This window comes from Cervus canadensis, chromosome 18, assembly GCF_019320065.1.
Source record: "Cervus canadensis isolate Bull #8, Minnesota chromosome 18, ASM1932006v1, whole genome shotgun sequence".
Lineage (NCBI taxonomy): Eukaryota > Metazoa > Chordata > Mammalia > Artiodactyla > Cervidae > Cervus > Cervus canadensis.
In genome coordinates this window covers 45,245,716-45,266,394 of record NC_057403.1, presented here as the reverse complement: position 1 = coordinate 45,266,394, position 20,679 = coordinate 45,245,716, and positions in this window count along the sequence as shown.

Below are 20,679 nucleotides of genomic sequence, written 5' to 3'. Positions count from 1 at the left end.
CAGACTTGCCTTGCTTACTTTGAGAAGGCGGATTTTATGACAACATTAAATACATACTGAGCCCTAACTAATGGGGCCACTTGGCGCCCTGGAGCAACAGCACCGATAATTCCTATCACCCTAATCCACGGCTGCTTAACTTGCTTGTGAAAATTCATGGCCTTTTGGCTGTGCCTTCAAGATCATCACATCTCCTAAGTTTTCTCCACAATTATATATATATGGTCACTGCACCCAAGTGTTTCCAGCCATCATAGAAGGCAACTCCAGTCCTCCCAAGCCCGGCAGCCGGCAACCCGACCGACCCCTTTCCCACCCAAGCCTTGAGTTTCATCCTGTCTATTTTCATGCTTTTTGAGCCTGGTAAAAAGGGCCCCCTCCCCCAGCTGTTTACTTAGAAAGAAGAATCTTAGGTGCTCTGTTTACTTACATTTTTCAGCATTTCTTTGTCTTCCAAACCATTCTAGCTCTTAATATGGAAGTGTTATGGGTTATTTTTATCAGAAAATGCAGACCTTGACTAGTTGACGTGAGCAGTTAGGATGGGTTAAGTGTGCTTGGAAACCCTCGATTTCCCCCCGAGAAAGCAATATATGGCATATGGTAACATCTAGAGCCTGAAAACACAGCCAGTAAGAGTCGCGCAGACTAAAGGAAATCACTACTTAATTCCACAAACATTTGTTTCGGTCCAGGAATGGCACTAGGAACTTTGAGCCGCCTGCCCGCTCCAGCGCCGGCCGGCGCGCGGGGTCCATACCGTGCGGCACAGCGCCATCTGCTGGCCGGCTCCGCAGCCAGGGGGCGACTCGGAAATCCACCCGAGTCGATTCCCCGACCCCGGTTCCCGGGGGCTTCCTGCGGCTGGGGAGTTCTGAGTGTGCTAAAAAGGCGCGAGAGAGGGAGATGGTGCTGGAGAGAAAAAGCAGGGCTACAGAAAGTTTCCAAAGACTTATTTAACTTGTAAACGGAGGAAGATTAATGCCTCTGGAACGGTCCCCAGACGTCTTGCCAAGGGCACAGGTTTTCAGATTTAAAGGTGAAGCTGAGTTTATTTGCATCCAAGGCAAAGAGTTGTTTTCCTTCTTCCTCTCTGTCTATAAAGCAGTGTAGCCTAACCATATTGTCTTCGCAGCCGGGCTCTGCGTGCTTCTTTATGGAGGTGAGGCAGAATTCAAGCCAACTGTCTGAGTGTCGGGTTCATTCATGTCCTGACAGCGTGTGTGTGTGCGTGTGTGTGTGTGTGTGTGTGTGTGTGTAGCAGGGGGGTGATATTCAGAAGTGCTTTTCGAAACACCCGGGTTGTTTGCCCATCCATTCCAGAAATCAGTGGAGGGCCCCCTCACAGGGGCAGAATGTGAGGACTGTGGGAATGCAATCAACACACTTCTGCATGTTTCCACACTGCCTTGAATGGGATCCCAGACTCCAGGAAACTCATCTCTGATAGACTGTAAAAGACCCAAACTAAATGGACCGAAGAGGTGGTCATTATTCTTCAGGGAGGGCCCTCACTGTAACACAGGGTAAAGTGCTATCTGCAATTATTTTTTAAGGTTACTTTGGAAATCTTATTATTCTCACTCCACCTCCAGCTACCAAGCCTTGTGCTAACTGCGATTTCCATCCTGCAACACTGACTTCCAGAGTCTCCCTCCCTTCCCTCTCCTTTGCTCTGTCTGTCTGCATCCCCGGAAACTTGTTCCAGACAAAAACAGGTTGGGGAGGGTGCCATGTCCACATCACCTAGAGAGAAATACGAGGCCCATGACCATTCCTGAATACCTCTAAAGGATGGTTTGCTTAGGCCCCTGCTGTGGGGATTCTCTGCTCCTCGGTATATGATGGCATGGAGCAAGGATTAACTGTAATTGCTTCTGTGTACAGAAAGGGCTAGAAATGATCTCTTTTCACCCGCTCTCTCTGGGGTGTTAGGCACAGCACTGCCGATGAATGAGACAGTTTGGGGGATGGAGTGCCCTACACCCTCTGCAACATATAGGAGGGGCCTATGCCATTAGGAAAGGAGGCTGTTTCTCAGAGGCTACCTCTCAAAGTGAAGCAATGTTTTTAAAACACTGTTCCTCCAGATGCTGTGAACCATTCCTTGGCAGACTGGACATAGGCTGGTGTTTTCAGGGGCTGCTTCCCTCTCTCTCTCCCAGCCCCCCACGTCTTCGCAAGCCCACTCTCTCTTAGAAACAAATACAAAATTAGATGTGTTCATTACAGACCCAAATTTAAGGTCTAAAGGATTTTAGAGGCTAGCTTTGCCAGATAGCATACAGGATACACAGCTAAACTTCAGAAAGGTAATGAAGCTGTTTAGTATGTGAGCATCCTAAATATTGTCTGGGTCATACTCAGACATGAAAAAGTTCACCATTCTTGTAACACTCAGATTTAACTAGATGCCTGTGTTTTTATGTTTTGGTGTTTACTGAATCTGGCAGCCCATTAGATTCTCTAGTACAAGTCTTTAGACGGGAGACAAAAATCAACAGAGATAGAGAGCTATGCCCAGTTACACAGCTGTTTAGAGGCAGCTGCTGGGCCAGAAATCAGGTCTAGAAATTCAGTTGGGGTCCTCTTGATCCAAAGCACTCCCTTGTCTTTCCCCAAGATAGCTGAGTGGAGGCAGAGGCACCAAGTGAGATGATGTAATAAAACCAGTCCCTTATATAATCATTTCAGAGTGACCATGCATGCTGCAGAGGGCCATAAAGTAAAATGCCACTCATTTGGAAATGCCACTAGTTTATAATTTGTGAAGTTTCCCGCCCAAGTGAAATTTTACATAGCAAACCCTTTCTTGCAGAAGATTCCAGCACTTTCTTTTTCTGTGACCATTGTTCAGGACGGTTTCAAGGGCTTTGTTCTATCAAGTGATTTCAAACACGAAAGCTCCCACTTACATACAAGCAAATACTATGCTAATTATTCCTCCCTCCCCACTAAAGCCATAGTTCTAAAGCCATTATTGTAGACAGGGTACTGTTTATCTGGATTAAAAGACTAAACAGATCATCCTAAAATGGTCTAATATTTATCACGGACTTAAATTAGTTATGTATCTTGAGACTGCTCTGGATTCATGGCCAAATAGCTTTTTAGCATCATGGGAAATCTGGAGGAGCTGTTATTAGGTGTTATTAGGTGTTGAAGAACTCAGCTCAGCCATCCCCCATGTGACTTCTGAACCTCACTTTCCTTATTTTGACACTGAGGGCTTGATGCTTTATGGGCTTCCCTGGTGTTTTCAGAGAGTAAAGAATCTGCCTGCAATGCAGGAGACCTGGGCTCCATCTCTGGGCTGGGAAGATCCCCTGGAGGAGGAAATGGCAACCCACTCCAGTATTCTTGCCTGAGAAGTCCCAGGGACAGAGGAGCCTGTGGGCTACAGTCCGTGGGGTCCCAGACTAGGACAGACTTAGTTACTGAGCAGGTCAGTACCCTTGCAGTGCCTACTATAATGTCGCAGATGGCTGCACCCCTCCCTCCTCCCAAGCAGTCTGGCCACCAAAAGTTCACACCAAGGAAGGAAAGAAAAGGATGTTAATGAAACCAGTTGTAATGCAAAAAAAGGTCAGCTTTAGCTGCAAGCCCTGAACTTAACTGTCAGTGGCAAAAAGGGCTCCAGGTAAGACACAGACTATTTACACAAGGTCCTTCCTGCTAAGCCAACTGCGGTCTGAGCTGAGCAGCTACTCCCGGCAGCAGAGCTCTTATTGGAAGGCGGAAGCCAAAAGTTAAGTGTGAAGGATTTGGACCTTGTACAATTAGATCACCCCAGAGCCCCAGCATAACAGTGGATCTCCGTGAGCTTTTGGCGGAGTTGTGAAGGTGGGTGAGAAAAGGCCGAAGTAACCTACTTGGAAGAAGAAATGGTCTGGCAGAGGATGGCAAGACCCTGTTCTCTCTGGGAAAGCTCTCCTGCCATGCTTAGGGCTCACGTTTCACTAAGGAACATAAAGGAAGGGTAAATGGGGCTGGGTGGAGAGAGAAGGGTGAGGTTTTCCCTCCCTTGCTCTCCCCTCTTTCTTCCTCCCAGGACTTTATTTAACCTTCAAATCCCTCCCACAGAAAGGCCATTCAGCAAGGATGAATATAGACCCAAAGCCCGGATGCTGGAGGGCCTTGAGCTTCGATCAACTTGTCACCTTGAGCCTTCCCTGCCTGCTGGGTCTCATTCTCCCCTGAGGGAGGCTTGGCTCCTGCGCACAGTTAGTGACGGGGCTCTGACTCCCAAGGATGGGTGGGTAAGTTCTTTTCAAAATATAGATCTCTGTAGCATTTTGTCCATGTCTTGAACAGGGCCAGTTCAAGGATCTGGCTCTGAAACGTGTATGGATTATTTCCGCTGAAATGTTTTCCTCTGGCTTTGCATCCTCCTTGGAACCTTCAACACTTTGGCCACCTGATGTGAGGAACTAAGTCATTGGAAAAGACCCTGATGCTGGGAAAGATTGAAGGCAGGAGGAGAAGGGGACGACAGAGGATGAGATGGTTGGGTGGCATCACCGACTCAATGGACATGAGTTAGTAAGCTCCAGGAGTTGGTGATGGACAGGGAGACCTGGCGTGCTGCAGTCCCTGGGGTCGCAGAGTCAGACACGACTGAGCTGCTGAGCTGAACTGGAAGCTTCCTGCAGCTTTCTTCTCAAGTACACGCTATGGTTTTGCAAGCTCATTTTTCTGCTCCAGGACTCCATTAGCCACATCAAGTCTCGACCCAACCAAGAGCCCAAGAACTGTGTGTTTTTTTATGTTTTGATATTTACTGAATCTGGCAGCCCATTAGATTGTCTAGTACAAGTCTTTAGACTGAAAACTAAAATCAACAGAGGCAGGGACTTAAGTAGCACGTTGAGAAGAAAGACACCACTTCCACAACTTGATCAGCCACTTAGGACCTGTTGTTTCCGAAAGATTAGAAAACATCCCAATTGGTGGCTGATCCCAATTGGTCACTAGTATTTGCAAGGGTTCCCTGTATGCAAAGTCTTTTGCACTCAGCTCTCATTAAGTACTATAGTCCCACATTATGGATGAGTAAACTAAGGCCAAGAAAGGTTTAGTAACTTGGATAACATCACTACTATTAACTAGGAGAGACAGGACTAGAAAATGTTTCACTGCCCCCTAAAAGTCCAAGTTCACAACTTCTGAGAATAACCAACTTCAATTGAGCACCTACTGTGTGCCAGGCACTGTTATGTGTGCTTTATGTATACTATCTCAATAACCCCCCTCAGTGACCTTGTGAGGCAGGTACTACTGTGAAACCCATCTTGCAGATGAGGAATGTGACAGATGGGAGACTAAGTGAAGAGTTGGAGTCATTAGCCACCCACCTAAATTATCCCTCTGGATCAGTGGAGGCTATTGGCCTCCCTTCTAATCAACTTTACCACACAGACTTGCGTAAAAGTCACAAGACAAAATAAAATAGAAAAATCAACAGCAGCAACACCTAGCCCTCTGCCTCTCAACCCCCAAGTCAAAGGTGATGTGGACCTTCTTCAGCTCCCCCTGGAGGTTCTGCCCTCCTCTTCCCCTCCGTATAAAACGAAGACCAGAGGGGACAAGATGTGCCCTTCTGTGACCAGGGTTCCTCTTGTCCCTGTGGAAGACAACGGAAAATTAGCTCTTTAAACAATTGTGCAATCCCTTTCATTCTGTCTTTGTCTCTCTCTCTCCACACACACACAGACACACACACACACACACACACACTTGCCCTTTCTGACCTGAAAATATTGAAAACCCAACTTCTGGAACTCTCCTCTGATTCTTAGGTTCGACACAGGACTCCAGCTTAGGATGGAGACACTCTGGGCCCATCTGCTGCTGTGAGTTGGCTTCTGGGCTCCAAACCCCGGGCATTAACCCAGAGGCCCGCCAGCCCCCTTGTTGCCTGATAAGAGTGCAACCCTAAGGAAGCCGGCAGTTTTATTTCCCTCAGTAAATCTATTCTGATTAATGTAAACACTGTATAATACTCCACCTGTAGGTACTGTAATTAAGGTGCATCGGAACCACAATCAACACGGTGACAGGCAGAGGGAAAATTATTGACCTCCCACGGATTTTTTAAGTCAGCACATTTACTACTGTGAAAATCACCAAGTCATTAGCAGAGGGGTTTTAAAAAATTTTTTTAAATGAAAGAAGTCCGCTCACATTACAGCTCTTTGTCTGTTAACCTCTGTGTCCCCTCTCTTTCTGATTTAAGATGAAATTTCCCCACACCCCTCGGAGCCTCTGCAGACAGGGGGGCACCAGTCTTGGTAGGAGGTGAAAGTTTTCCCTTTCAGACTTGGAGGAGCTTCAGGAGTTGGCCGCCCAGCACGGAGGGTCCTGGGATGCGGCCACCAAGCACCCCTCCCTTGTGTTTATAGAATCATCAGTTGACAGCTCGAGGGCCCCGCTGGGCTCCCACATTGCCTGAGAGCTCATACCTTGACAAAATGAATCTCTGTGGATGCCCACTTGGGAGATGGTTAGCTGTAGTCAGGGCGATGCCAGGCTGTCAGGTAAGGATTTGGGAGGTACCCAGGCCCCTTCCCAGCCTTTCCAACAGTGCTTTCAATCATTCCCAGCCATGCCTCTCTCACCAGGGAACTGGAGGCCCTGCCCGTGATGAGTTTGAGAGGTAGAGACATGCCCTAAATGTCCATCTCCAATTATTAACTGCATGCTACTCACCGCCGAAAGACAAGGATAGGCAATTTCTCACTGGGTGAGAGGCAGGCAGGGCAGTGGTGAGATGCATGAACTTTGGCTTCACTCCTAACTACGTTCTGCTTCTTGCTCTACCACTCCCTTACTGAGCCTCGCTGTGCCTCAGTTTCCTCATCTGTGAAATGGGGATAACTGCTGTATATCTCACTTAACAGTGACTGTGAAAATTGCAAAGGAGAACCACAGCATGCCTCCACAGTGCAGAACACATTATGAATCAGGAGTTGGTGAACTCTTTCTGGCAAATGCTGGATAGAAAATACTTGAGGCTTTGTGGATCATATTGTCTCCATTATAAAAACTTAACCCTGCTGTTGTTGCCTAGAAGCAGCTACAAAGCATATAAACAAATGGATGTGACTGTGTTCCAATAAAACTTTATTTAAAAGAATAGATAGTGGGGCCAGAAGTTGGCCCTTAGGTCATTGTTTGCTAGTCATTGTTAAATTTAAAAAATGAATAAATGTCAGCAGCTATTATTACATATGATAGTTTCTCATCGATCAGGTATATAGAAGGAATTGGTGGTGAAATAACATGTGGTCTGTCTTGAAACATGTTGGGTAGTCTGGGGAAGGGGAGGCATAATTTACAAATATCACTGTATCCAAGATGGATGATGCATGAACTAAAAGCTATTATACAAAACTTAAAGCAATATGTACCTTAAACTATTTCATATTTATTTTGTACAACTCCACCATGCCAACCCCATAGAAATGAATCAGAAATATGTTATATTTACCTCAAAATTAATTTTAGAAACCAAATTAAAAATAAATAAATAAATAAAGATCGAAAGTGCATGAATATCATTGCACCACGCTCCAAATGTGCCCATGTGCTGTTTTAGGTACAATTAGCAGGAAGGAAGGGGCCTTCCCTGGTAGCTCAGTTGGCAAAGAATCCACATGCAATGCAGGAGACCCCAGTTCGATTCCTGGGTCAGGAAGATCCCCTGGAGAAGAGATAGGCTACCCAGGCCAGCATTCTTGGGCTTCCCTTGTGACTCAGCTGGTAAAGTATCCTCATGCAATGAGGAAGACCTGTGTTCGATCCCTGGGTTGGGAAGATCCCCTGGAGAAGGGAAAGGCTACACACTCTACTATTCTGGCCTGGAGAATTACATGAACTGTATAGTCCTCGGGGTAACAAAGAGTCGGACACGACTGAGTGACTTTCAGTTTCACTTTTCAGCAGGCAGGAAAGTCATGAAGGTTTAGTTTAAACTCACAGCTTGTTTGTCCAAGTCAATACTCAGTCAAAACAGCCTGCTTGATCATTTTCAATTGAACATTCCAGTTAATTTAGTCAAGGGTCTCCATGTGGAGAAGTTGGAGATCTCTGCTGCCCAAAGTGTGAGGAGAGGAATGGAATAGAATGTCTCTACCTTCAAGAGGCAACTCCAAAGACATCATTTAAAAGCATCTTGAGTTTAAGAGTGAGGTCAAAGAATGCTCGCTATATACATGGTCTTCAATGTCAATTACACAGAGACAGCGGGTTTCCAGGGGGTGCTAACGGTAAAGCACTCACCTGCCAACGCAGGGGATGGAAGAGACCCGGATTCGATCCCTGGGTTGGGAAGATTCCCTAGCGGAGGGGAGCATGGCAGCACCCTCCAGTATTCTTGCCTGGAGAATCTCAGGGACAGAGGAGTCTGGCGGGCTACGGTCTAGAGGGTCACAAAAGAGTGACTAGCGCTTTTGCTTTCACACATACACAAACAGGTTGTCAGTTACTGAATATAGCTGTTCCTGACCTGACAGGTACAGGAGTCCCATCTGGGTTTTAGGTCAAATTGATATTTTCTATTAATGCAACATAGACCATCCCTTTTGTCATTCATTCACTCTACAAATATTATTGAGATTATGCTATATCCATTGCTTGAAACTTGACACTAAGAGATATAAAATTGAGTAAATTGTGGAACTTAAGCTCCTACAAGATACTAAGACAAAATGTGATGGAGAAGTGGATCAGGAGGAGGTCTGAGAAGGGTTCTGCATGCTAGTTCCTTACTCTAAAAGATGATGATCAGGCTTAGTTTTTAGAAAGATGAGGCTCCTCTTCCAATAAAGGATAGCATTAGGATGAAAAGGAAGATCCTGTGTTATCTCCCTGTGTGCTAATGGCCCTCTCTCAAATAGCGACATCAACTACTTTTAGATTCTGCAAAGGCGTGGGACTCAATTTGTTCCAACCCTTTCTCCTCTACAGATCATCTCCATTTCTACACACAGTGGGCTATTCTTTTACAAATGTTGTTGGCATAGATACCTTCCTGCCGTACCTACTAGTTTCTTTGTCCTACATTTTTTTGCCTTTAAGTGATTTGTTTCTTTCATTTTCCTCTACCAGCACAATCCTCCACTTCTCTTTGCCCCCAAGTCCCCCATAACAGTAACCTGCTTCACAAACGTAACTTAGGTTTCCTGCCTCTTGAACCTTCTTCCTCTTCTGCTGTTTGACTCTGTCCCAGATCTGAGGATCACATGGTGATACAGTAAAATTCTCCAGATATGCTGGGGTGTGAAGTGCTTGGGGCTCCCGAGTTCTAAGCCCCAGCCCAAAGTTGGCCCCGGCGCTCATTTTCAAAGGCAATCACAAGATGCATATCAAAGAATTTACAGAATCCACATTGGGAAACCTGTCAGAAAATTGTTGGGAAAATAAAGTGAATCAATAGAATGTCAAGAGGCTCAAATAGAAAAAAATATTGAATATTCATTTTCTCCGTTTCACTGGGGTAGGGATTTACTAGGACCAAGGCAGCTGGTGGGATTTTCGGCTTTTCTTGGAATGGTTCAAATAATTTCTGTGCTGTGCCTTGGATTAGTCTTCAATTAACTCCTTTAAAATTATAATGTGCAACTTCAACAAACTTGTTAACGAGTCTACAGCACAATTAGAGCAGTTAATAGCCACCAGGTACAACAACAAATGAATGCTGTATTTCTCTAAACAGAGAACTTCTAAAACAAGCTCAGCGATTGTTTCCTATTTGCATAGCTGTTTCACTTAACATGATACCTGTAAACACTAGAGAAAAATTATGGAGGGGTCCTTTTCTCCCATATATTGATCAAAAAAAAAAAATCTGATGTAGAATCCATGTAAAAAAAATTTTTTTTTTCTAATGTGGTCACATTTCAGGAAATCCAACATGCTAACACAACCAGCTCTTAGTGGGGAAATCTAACTGGCAAAGTCTGTCCCATCACTATGGTGGCCAAATGTTTTAAACAGAGTCCCTCCATTGCTCTTACATAGAGGAGAACCATGGAGCCATCGGTCTTCATGTTGCTATGTAAAGAAATGCACTAGACTTTAATTATTATGATAGGGTCAAGATTGCAACTTTCTGTCCAATTCTTAGCTTTCTTAAACTAGACAAAGAACTTCTAGCATTTGATTTAATGGAAAAATCAGAGACTAACTCTCCTGGCTGAGGGTTTTTGCATCTTAAGTTGATCTATGCTAAAATAACTCTACAAAATAAATGCTAAATCAGAAGATTATAATCTCAACATTTTTGTTCCCTACACAATAATGTCCAATGCTGTTTGTGATTTTTTAAAACAGATTTTGACTGCAAGATATAGCAATATCACATGTGCCACATCTTTATCCATGTCTTAGAAGGTTTCCTCCTGCTTTTTTCTGCTTAAAGTTGCCTTACCCACTCTCCTCTCCATCCATATCCACGTAATTATGAAAGTATCGTGTAACGATTTAAATAGATTAACTACTTTTCATAGTTTGTGGAAGAAATGCTACATCGTTTTTTTTCCATGAGACTATAAAACTTTCTCACCATTCTTAAGTAACAGTAGAAATAATAAAATCTAAAAAAAAAAAAAAAAGTGCAATTTAATTTGGCTTTTTAGAACTATTTCTTCTCTAGCCTCAGAAGATTAGTTTCAAAGCAATGGTAAAATCATTGATGTACGTCTTTTCAAGTCAAAAGAAAAAAAGACTCCTAAATACCAAACATTTGCTCTTTGGAGCATAGCAAGAAGAAAGGAAGAGGGCCAGACGCCACATCCTAAGAACAAAGTATTGTCCAGGTAGTTGTCGGCTAAAATGGGATCTTTTTCCAGGTCTTTTTATTAAAGTTTTTCTTTCCCAAATAAAACCTCATTTTCTTTCACTAATCTTTCTAGTGGGTATCTGCCAGTTCTTCTGCATGACTTGCTACATGAAAACTTGTAAAAAAGAAGAAATCTAAAACCAGTGCAATTTTATATCCACACTCTCTGTGCCATTAAGAAGTATTCAACTTTTACAAAACATTGCTTATTTTCCAGAAACCTAAAAAAAATGACTTGATTACACTAATAATTACATTCTCCCCAAATTAGACCATTAATGAATCTCAATTAAATTTTTCACTTTTTTTTAACCTCATAAATTTTAAGGCTTACAGGGAGGAATAGACACATAAGAGTAACCAAGAATGTTTGGAAAAGAAGAGTAATAAGGGAAAATTTCTCCTACGACCAATTCAAACATCTTATAAAGTTACAGCATCGGCCTGTGCCGATATAGGGTCAATGAAACAGAATAAAAATCCTGGAAACAGTCCCAAGTAAATATAAAAACTTAGTATATGATAAAAGTGGCATTTAATCCAGAAGATGTGCTATGTTATTCAATAATTTTTGTGTTGTGGCAAAGGGCTTTTTATTTGGCAGAGCAAAGAAAAGGTAGTCTCCCCTTCACACAATTGAGATAATGCATTTTAGATAAAAGACATTTGTAAGGGTTAAAAAAAGGAAACAATGTTCTCCAAGAATATGGAAGTGGGTGTTTATACAGTACTGGATTGGGAAACCATAGTCCTAAGGCCATAATCACATAAAAACTAAAAACATTTACTTCATAAATGCAAAAAATACTTGAATATAAAAAATTATGATGAAGGGGAAGGACGAGAGAGATGACATGTTTAAATACATTAAATATATATAAATGTGTATCATATATATTAAACAAAGAGTTATCATGCTCAATATATAAATAGTTTTAACAACTCAATAAGAAAAAGTTGACAACATAGAAAATTCACAAATGAAAAAAATGTAATGATCATTTACCTATCCAAAAGCATTCAAAAATTATATTAGTCAGTGTTAAAGAGGATGTGAGAAAATGGAAATTCTCACACTACTGGTTAGAATATACATTGATGAAACATTATACAGATAATAGCTTAGATATGGGCATGCTTGTAAGTCCAGCCATGCCACTTCTGGAAATTTACCTAAGGAAATAATGATGTATATAAATAAAATTTAACCGTAAGGATGTTTGTTAAACTTTTGTTTGGAATACTAAAAGTGGTAAAGAACAAAACCAAAGATCCCTATACACACACACACACACACACACACACATATAAATAGAGGATTGAATAATTATTTATTGGGGTGGCCAGAGTTTGTTCAGGTTTTTCTGTAAGATGTTATGGGATGAATTTGGCTAACCCAAAAAAATGCAGGAAGTAATGTTTAATAACAATTCTTATGATACTTTGCCAACTGGATTAAGAAGTTTCAAAAGAGTATATGTGGTACAATGTCATTTTGTTAAACATTAAAAGTAAAATGTATGAATATATCAAATATGAAAGTGAAATTAAAATGTTACTATTATTTAAGGATGATAATTTAATGAATGATTTTTAATTTGCTTTTTGCTTTCTCTTTTCAACATTTTCTTTAACCCCTGTGTGTTCATGTGTGTGTGTGTGCATGTGTGTGTGTGTTTGTCCTCTGTTCTGGCAAGCCCTGGATTCCCTTGATTCCATCCAAGGTCTGCAAAAGATTCATCACTCCTCCTTCTTCAAGAACCGGTGGACCCTCTTCTGAGTTACAGGTTCATAGAAATGAAGACCTTTTTTCTATTTCTGTTTCCTTTTGTTCTTTGTTAATTTCAGAGATGACACATGGGCCAGGTGTTTCTCTTCTTCTCTTTATAGCAGGAAATCTTTTTAAACATATTCATAACTATTAAGAAATTGCTGAATCTTTGGAACAAATTCAGATGACACAGAATTTCATCAAGCAGAAACTCTTCCCCCCACCCTTCTCTGTATCCAGTACCATCTTATAGGGATGACCTAAGTAAAGACAAAAGTGTGATGTGTGTATTTTCTGGTCTTTCCTCAGTGCCTTTATAAATATTTTAAGTATTCAATCCATCACAATTTATTTTAGTATATATCTTGCAAAGTGAAATATAATTGCTTACATTTAACTTTATGAGTATTAAGAGCAAAATTTATACTGAGTCTTTTCTCTCTTCCAGGCTAAATGAAAGAGAAAAAAATTCAGGGAATGAATTGTATAAAATAGGTTCTTTTCCTATATGTAACTAAGTTTTTTAGGCTGTCCTTTCTTCCTGATGAAGTAACTTGAAATGCCTCTTTTCTTCTTAAAATGATATAGCTGAGAGTCAGACATTATAAATTCAAATTCTTATAATTTCCAATGGATAATGTGAGAAGTGTGGATTGAGTCTAAGAGATTGTAAGGAGTAATGGAGACTGCAGAAAACCAGGTATTGGTAATAGAATTTAAAATTTGAACAAATATCACTTTTATAATAAGGGAAAATTATTTTTTAAATACATGTTGAATAAATTAAGGTGTAGTTCTTGAAAAAATGGAAAGTCTCTGAACTTCTTCTAAACTGCTGCAGATGATATTACAACAGGTTAGCTGGGAAAAACTTTTGAGTTTGATTTACATGGCCAGTGGACTTCAGATTTACCCAGAGCAGAGCTCACAAAGGTCAACATTTCAGCACCTCTTTGACTTCAAGACTACAGCACATCCTGAGGGATCTTAAGAATACAATGCATCCTGATCTTTAGCAGTGGAAGCTTCTATATGGAACGGGAACACAGATGATCAACATTTTAATTCTTACTGTGAGACAGGCATGGTGCTAAACACATTGTTTCCTATAAAACATTATTTTATTTAATCCCTTTGAAAATCCCACACCTTGGTACTGCAATGATCTCCATTTTATAATGAGGAAACTGAGGCTTAGAGGTGGTAAATAATTTAAATGTTAGTAAGAACTCCTTTTTTTGGTGGTTGTTGTTGTTGGTTTTGAAGCTTGTGTTCTGACCTCCATACACTGTGAGAAGAGATTCTTAATCCAGTAACTCTCTGTCTGTTCAAGGAAGCCTGCCTTCCGCCAAGGAAGCACGTTTCCATCCTGGTATTTTGTCGTGTGAAGAAGGTGTGCTATAATCACACACAAGAATGGAACCCAGACAGAAATTGATTAAAATCCCATATTTTGCACGTGTGAGTCAGGTGAGTGAGATGAGTTACTTCAATTTTTAGAAGTGCAGTTTTTTAAAGTCAGAACAATGCATTCTACTTTGTATGTTTTGGTGGGAATTAAATGTGATGCATGCCTAGCATGAGGTATGGGTTCAGTAAATGCTGGTTCTTTTCATTTTCTCTTGATGAAAGGCTGTTACGCATTGTTTATGTCACTCTCCCAGCCACTGTCCTAAGAGATCTATAGAAATGATGCAACTCGATTAATCACACTTTGTCTCTGCAATTTACCTAGAGGAGAGAAAATTAAGTTGTGGCAGGAGTGGCTGGGCATGGTGAGAGAGACTGATAAAAATATTTTGTTCTCACAGCTCCTGTAAGACTTATCTACCTGGCTTAGTTCATCTACAGCCCAATTTGTATACCTATACAATTTGTATACATCCATCTACTGTTCTTTGGAAGGTTGGTAATAATGCTTTGATTAATGTTCCTAGCAATACCTTAAGAGTCTGAACCCATCATCTAAGTAAAAACCATTGTGTTAAAATAGGAATGTAGTCTCAGAAGAAGGTGAAAGCAACTCACAAGAAAATAAAATTACTCCATAACCTCGTGGGTCCAACAACTACCTATCTTCATGGTGTAATTTTCTTTAAGACAATGACTGTACTTGAAGTTCTTGAATGAATTTCAGGAGGTGCATAAACCTTATGAAATCACCAACTTCCACATGCTTGTGCCCATGTGCATTTTGCAGGAAGATGATCGATTTTGTGAAATTCTGAGGAGTGTCTATGACCTCGAACACCTAAGAACCATTGGTTTACAAGCTTACACTCCAATTCAGACATGTTGACAGCAAGAAAGACAACAGTGATATATTGATATGAAGTGGATCAAGGAGATCCCCTGGAGTATGAAATGGCAACCCACTCCAGTATTCTTGCCGTGAAAATCCCATGGACAGAGGATCCAGGCGGATTAAAGTCCATAGGGTCTCAAAGAGTTGGACACGACTGAGCAACTAAGCATGCATGCATAGGAGGGAGGGAGTGGTCACTGTATGATTCGGGGGCAGAAATGGGATTTAAACATACAAACACATAAACAGATCTTTTCTGAGGAAGGTTCATTTTAAGGTCTTAAAGAAAATAAGGAAGAGAATTCTTTGAAGACGTTCCTTCTCTAATTAGAAGCCTTTCTCCCACTTTCTTTGCCACCCCAAACCACCAAACGTTTACATTTAAGTGGAGGGAGTAACCTACCAGCTAATTGAAACTGTTTCAGTGATGCATCTATTTTTCTATTTAGTATCTTCTCTTTCCTTCTCACTTTTCATTTCTTGCCTGAGTTCACATGGCCTATTCTTTGTCTTTTTTAATAACTGGACAAATTATTACTATCAGTAATATGAAGAGGAGGAAGAGAAATATAAATAAGAGAAATGGGTTTCCATGGCAACCACAGCCAAGTGATATCATTATGAGCATCCTTTCTATGACTATTTCATTAGCACTCTCCTGAGAACCTGGGTCCCTGTTAACCCATTTAAGGACCAAGTGTTCTTTACCGGATGGCTCTCTGGTTACTCACTCACTATTGGGGATGCCAATTTATCGTTTTTAGAATGTACTTGGATTTTGTAGCCAGAAGTGACCGATATCTATTTGTATATCTGTGTCCTGCTTAGAATATGCCCTGTGACTCTCCAGCATCTGTTCACAGTTCCATGAAGAAGGACCAATGACAAGTCATGTTTATTTGTTTAAAAAAAAACAAACAACTAACATTTTAAAAAGCAGAGTACTCATAATGACAGGGCTGTGTTTATTGGGTCTAAACCCCACCCCCTTTGGTGGAAAGCATCAGTCAGGAGGGACTGAGTAGTGCTGTGGTAACAAACAGCCCTTGTGATGGTTAATTTTATGTGTCAACTTGGCTACGCTCTGGTGCTCAACTGCTTGGCCAAATATCATTCTCTGAAGTGATTGTTTAGATATTAACATTTAAATCAGAAGACTTTGAGTAAAGCAGATTACCCTCAATAATGTCAGTGGGCCTTTCAATTGCAGGTCTTATAAGAAAACACTTGGGTCTCCCAAGAAGGAAGGAGTTCTGCCTCTGGACTCATTATAGCACTGATTCCTGCCAGAATTTCCAGCCCATGGGCCTGACCTACAAATTTCAGACTTTCCAGTCCTTATAACCACATGAACCAATTTCTTAAAATAAACTTTTACCTATGTCTTTGTCTCACTATCTCATCTATCTATCCGCATGTTGACAGATTATATATTCATTCATTGACAGAGTGTGTATAATATATATCTTCATTCCTATTGGTTTTATTTCTCTGGAGGATCTGACTAATAAGTGGCCAATTCTCATTGAAGGAAATGGCAACCTACTCCAGTATTCTTGCTGGGAAAATCCCATTAACAGAAGAGCCTGGTGAACTACAGTCCACGGGGTCACAAAGAGTTGGACTTGACTGCATACATGACCTAACCCAAGCAAAGTTAATTTCTTCTTCGTGTTTCATGTCCAATTCAAGTCAGCAGGAGACTCAAGACAAGTAAATCACTCAGGGATCCCAGTTAAAAGAGTCTTCATCTCAACATGCACTTCCATTATCGCAGAAGCAGAAGAAGAGGCCTTGGTAAACCAAACACTGGCTTTAAAGCTTCCATCTGGAAGTATTACCTGTGACTTTCACTTGCATTTCATTGGCCAAAGCAAATCTCATGGCCATCCTAACTTCAAAAGAGGCAAGGAGGTATAATCCTACCAGGTGCCTGGAAGGAGAAAAGCCAGAAATACCCGGTGACCACTGCTAATGACTGCCACTCGTGGTGGACATTTATGCAACCTCTTGGTCTACTGTGTTCCACTGATTAGGAAAAAATGTGAATCAGGAGGACCAAGCAATCTCTTTGGTCCTAGTGACTATGTGATTATTGGAAAGTGATTTAGCCTGCATAGGCATCAGTCTCTCCAATCTGCTCCATGAAGGCAATAGAAGATAACATTCCTTCTCTTCTGCCCTCCTGCTGCAACAGAGATGGCCAGCCTCCTCTCAAAGGCCAGCCTCTCCACTTGTCCATGTAGTTTTCACACCCAGACACCTATTGGCTATGCTTAGTTCTATCTTCCACAACCCAACTTTCAGCTCATCAAAAATCCTTGCTGTTCCCCATCTAAATTTTGTTTCAATAATATTCATATCTCCCCTGTTTTCTTCCACCACCCTGTCCCAAGCCACCGTCTCTTTTTCCTGGGCTTCTGTAATAATCCTACAATGAATCTTCCTGTTTGTACATCCACTCACCTCCAATCTATTTTTCCACAAGCCCCACCCCCCTCCAAGATCATATTAAAATAAAAGAGGAATACAGCTTAGTGGTTAAGAAAAGAACAGACTCTGAACACACACCACCTAGGATTGAATTTTTGCTCTGCCCCTTGCTAGGTGCGTGACTTTGCAAAGTTACCTAACATTTTTGCATCTCTGTTATCTTCATTTGGAAATTAGGGAGAATAATAGAACTTGCTTCATAGGTTTATTGTCAGGATTAAGTGTGCTGATACATGCAAACACCTATAGTGTTACCTGTCACATACTAAGCACTGTCTCTATTTGTTATTTCTATTATTAAAACTTTTTTGTGATACTATTTGTTTGCATGTCTATTTAGGTCCAAATATGAAACCTGATACAACAGTAAGTTGTCAAGTTATTATTTGCTGATAAAATAAACATAAACTATATAATGACTAAGTGAATTCATGGTTGTGGCAGGCAGCTTCTAATCTGACTCCCAGTAATCTCTGCTTCCTGGAATTTATATGCTTGAATCTGGGCTGGATGTAATGACTTGTTTCAATTGCATACAGCAAAAGTGATCAGCAAAGTCTGATAGGATGTCACTCCTGAAATTAGGTTATAAAAGTTTGTGATTTTCATTTTGCTTGTTCTCTCTCTCTCTACTGGCTCACTCACTCTGAAGAAGCAAGCTGATAAGTGTGAGCTGCCCTATAGAAAGGCCCATGTGATGAGGATCTGAGGACTCAGTCCAACAACCATGAGGAACTAAATTCTGCCAACAAGTCCTGGGTGACCTTGGAAGTGGAAATCTCTTTCTCTACTCCGGCCTTGAGACCACAGCAGCCCTGGTCAGGACCTTGACTGCAGCCCCATGAGTGATCATGAATCAGAGGCCCCAGGTAAACTGCCCCTAGATTCTTGCCCCATAGAAACTGTGGGATATACATATTTCAATGCCACTAAGTTTTGGGGTAATCGTTATGTAGCAAATGATAACTAATAAAATAATAAAGATAACAATATATGATAGAATGATCTGAATATTCAGGAGGAGATTTTTAAAGCCCTGAGCTTTTAAGAGAGGAGTCATTTTCCTAGGCTCATGGACATTCATTATTGCCTCCAGAATCATCCTTTTCTCTGAGTGTCTGTATGCTCACTTCCTGCTTGAGCCTTGGAGGCCAGTAGTAAGTAATTAAAAGACTGAATCTCTTATTTTATTAGCAGTGTGAATTTGGCCTAGTTGCTATATATATATATATATGTGTATATATATATATATCATTAATAAGATGGAGTGAATGCTATCTTCCTCAGGGAATTACTGTGAGGGTTACAGTGTTCAGAATCTGGATAAAATACCCCATTGAGTGTCTAGAACACAGCAGATATTCCATAAATATCAGGTCTTGCCCCGATATCTTCTACAGACTGCTTTGCCCCACTTTTAAAAATTTGTTTACAGCCAACATCTTCTTCACAATTAATATTCTTTGGAATTCAATAGAATGCAACTATTTGCCATATGGAAATGAGTTCAAATGTGTTTTCTTTTATTAGACAGAGCAAGAAAAAAGTAATTCATCTTTGAATTCTTGTAATTGGGCAAATAATTTGCAGTGAAAGAGCAGCAAAATATAATGTGTATGAGGATTAAGAAAGAAAATGTTTTGGTCTACCTAACATTCCTGCTTCATCAGGAAGCAGGCTTACAGTAAGGACCCCTAAATACACACATTGGCCACGGTGGAAAACAATATTCTGGAAACAAATCCAAAATGTGTGTGTCCTGTGGGGGCTGGAGAGACCATAAAACATGTCCCATTGCTCAGAGAAAGCAATGTCAGAGAACTCAGTGGTCCCAGCGCTAAAACTTAGGTCATTTGGAAAAGCAAGGATAGGTAAAAGCTTTCATTTATAACTTGAAAGCCTACCTTCCCTTGACATCAAATACCACAATTAAGAATTTGCTTTTTAATAAACACAGGCTTGAGCTGGTAAGAGTCAACGCATCATTCACATATCATTTCCTGCACCACGCAACTCATATGAGCAAACTGAGGAAAGCATCAACCACAAACATGTTGCTGATAGAAATTTCCTAATGCAAGCAGTCTTTATAGATTTCTGCTATTTCAATGTAGGTCTCCAAGGACCATTTGAATCCATATTAATTTCCTTTCTGGCAGTTATGCGGCTGAGTATGAACTGCACTATTTCACTTTTAATCTGTCAGTAATTTAGTAATGTGTAAACTAATTATGCACAGATATTAATGTAATCGGTTTGGGGAGCTATAAAATCAATGTGTTTTTACAGACTGCATTAGAGAGAATTGTGGTGTTATAATCACATGTCAGTTACAGATAACATTATGAAATTAAAAAACGGATGTCACCCACACTTCAGGGAGCACCCACTAACTCCATCAAATCATGAGAGCATGGCCTTTACATTTCCTGGCACTGCAGGAATAATGTTATCATCTCAGCCAAACCATCTTGCTTTGCCCTAACTCTGATAACATCACTGGCAAATCATGACTCTCTTTCTCCACTTCTCCTTCTCCTCTTCCTCTAGGTTAAATACAAACTTGCTATTCAGAACCTCAACAAGTTGCGCCAGAGCTCATCCTTCTGGGGGTTATGCCAGTGTCTCACGGTAATGGCCTCCTCGAGTGAAGTCCACACTAGTACAATGAACCAGATCACCACTATGTGACAGAAGGTAGGTTAGCATGAACACAGTGGTCTTAACTACAGCCTTTGTAAGATGGTCTCATGTGACCACAGTCAGCCCAAGACATGATCAGATCCTTCCATAGGGCTAGAGGCATCTCACCACCTTGACCCTTGGGTATGGACACAGGTTTTCCATGCCCAAATAGAAGGAAACTTACTGCTCTAAGATAGGCCTTGAAATCTTGGGTTAGTACTTGTTCAGTCAAGAGTTTGGATAAGTTCTAGAAATTCATCATCATATACCTCTCTTGAATAGACTCCCCTAACTCCCTGAGAGTTCATCTCTAATCTTTTGCATCCCTCTAAAAATTAGGTCGTTTTCTTATGCAGCCGTCAACATCAGTGACGTCTGGTAGAACATGACATTACTTCCTCCTGGGCATTAGTGAAGAGGGCCTCAGGCCAGCCTTGCACCTTAGGCAATCATTGATACATAAAAAAAGTTGGATTTGAAGATTTGAGTTCCAGCTCTAGAACTGCAACCTTAGGTTACACTGAAAGATAGGCCTGGGGCAATCATAATTATGACATTCTCTGGATATGTGACTTTCTTATCACT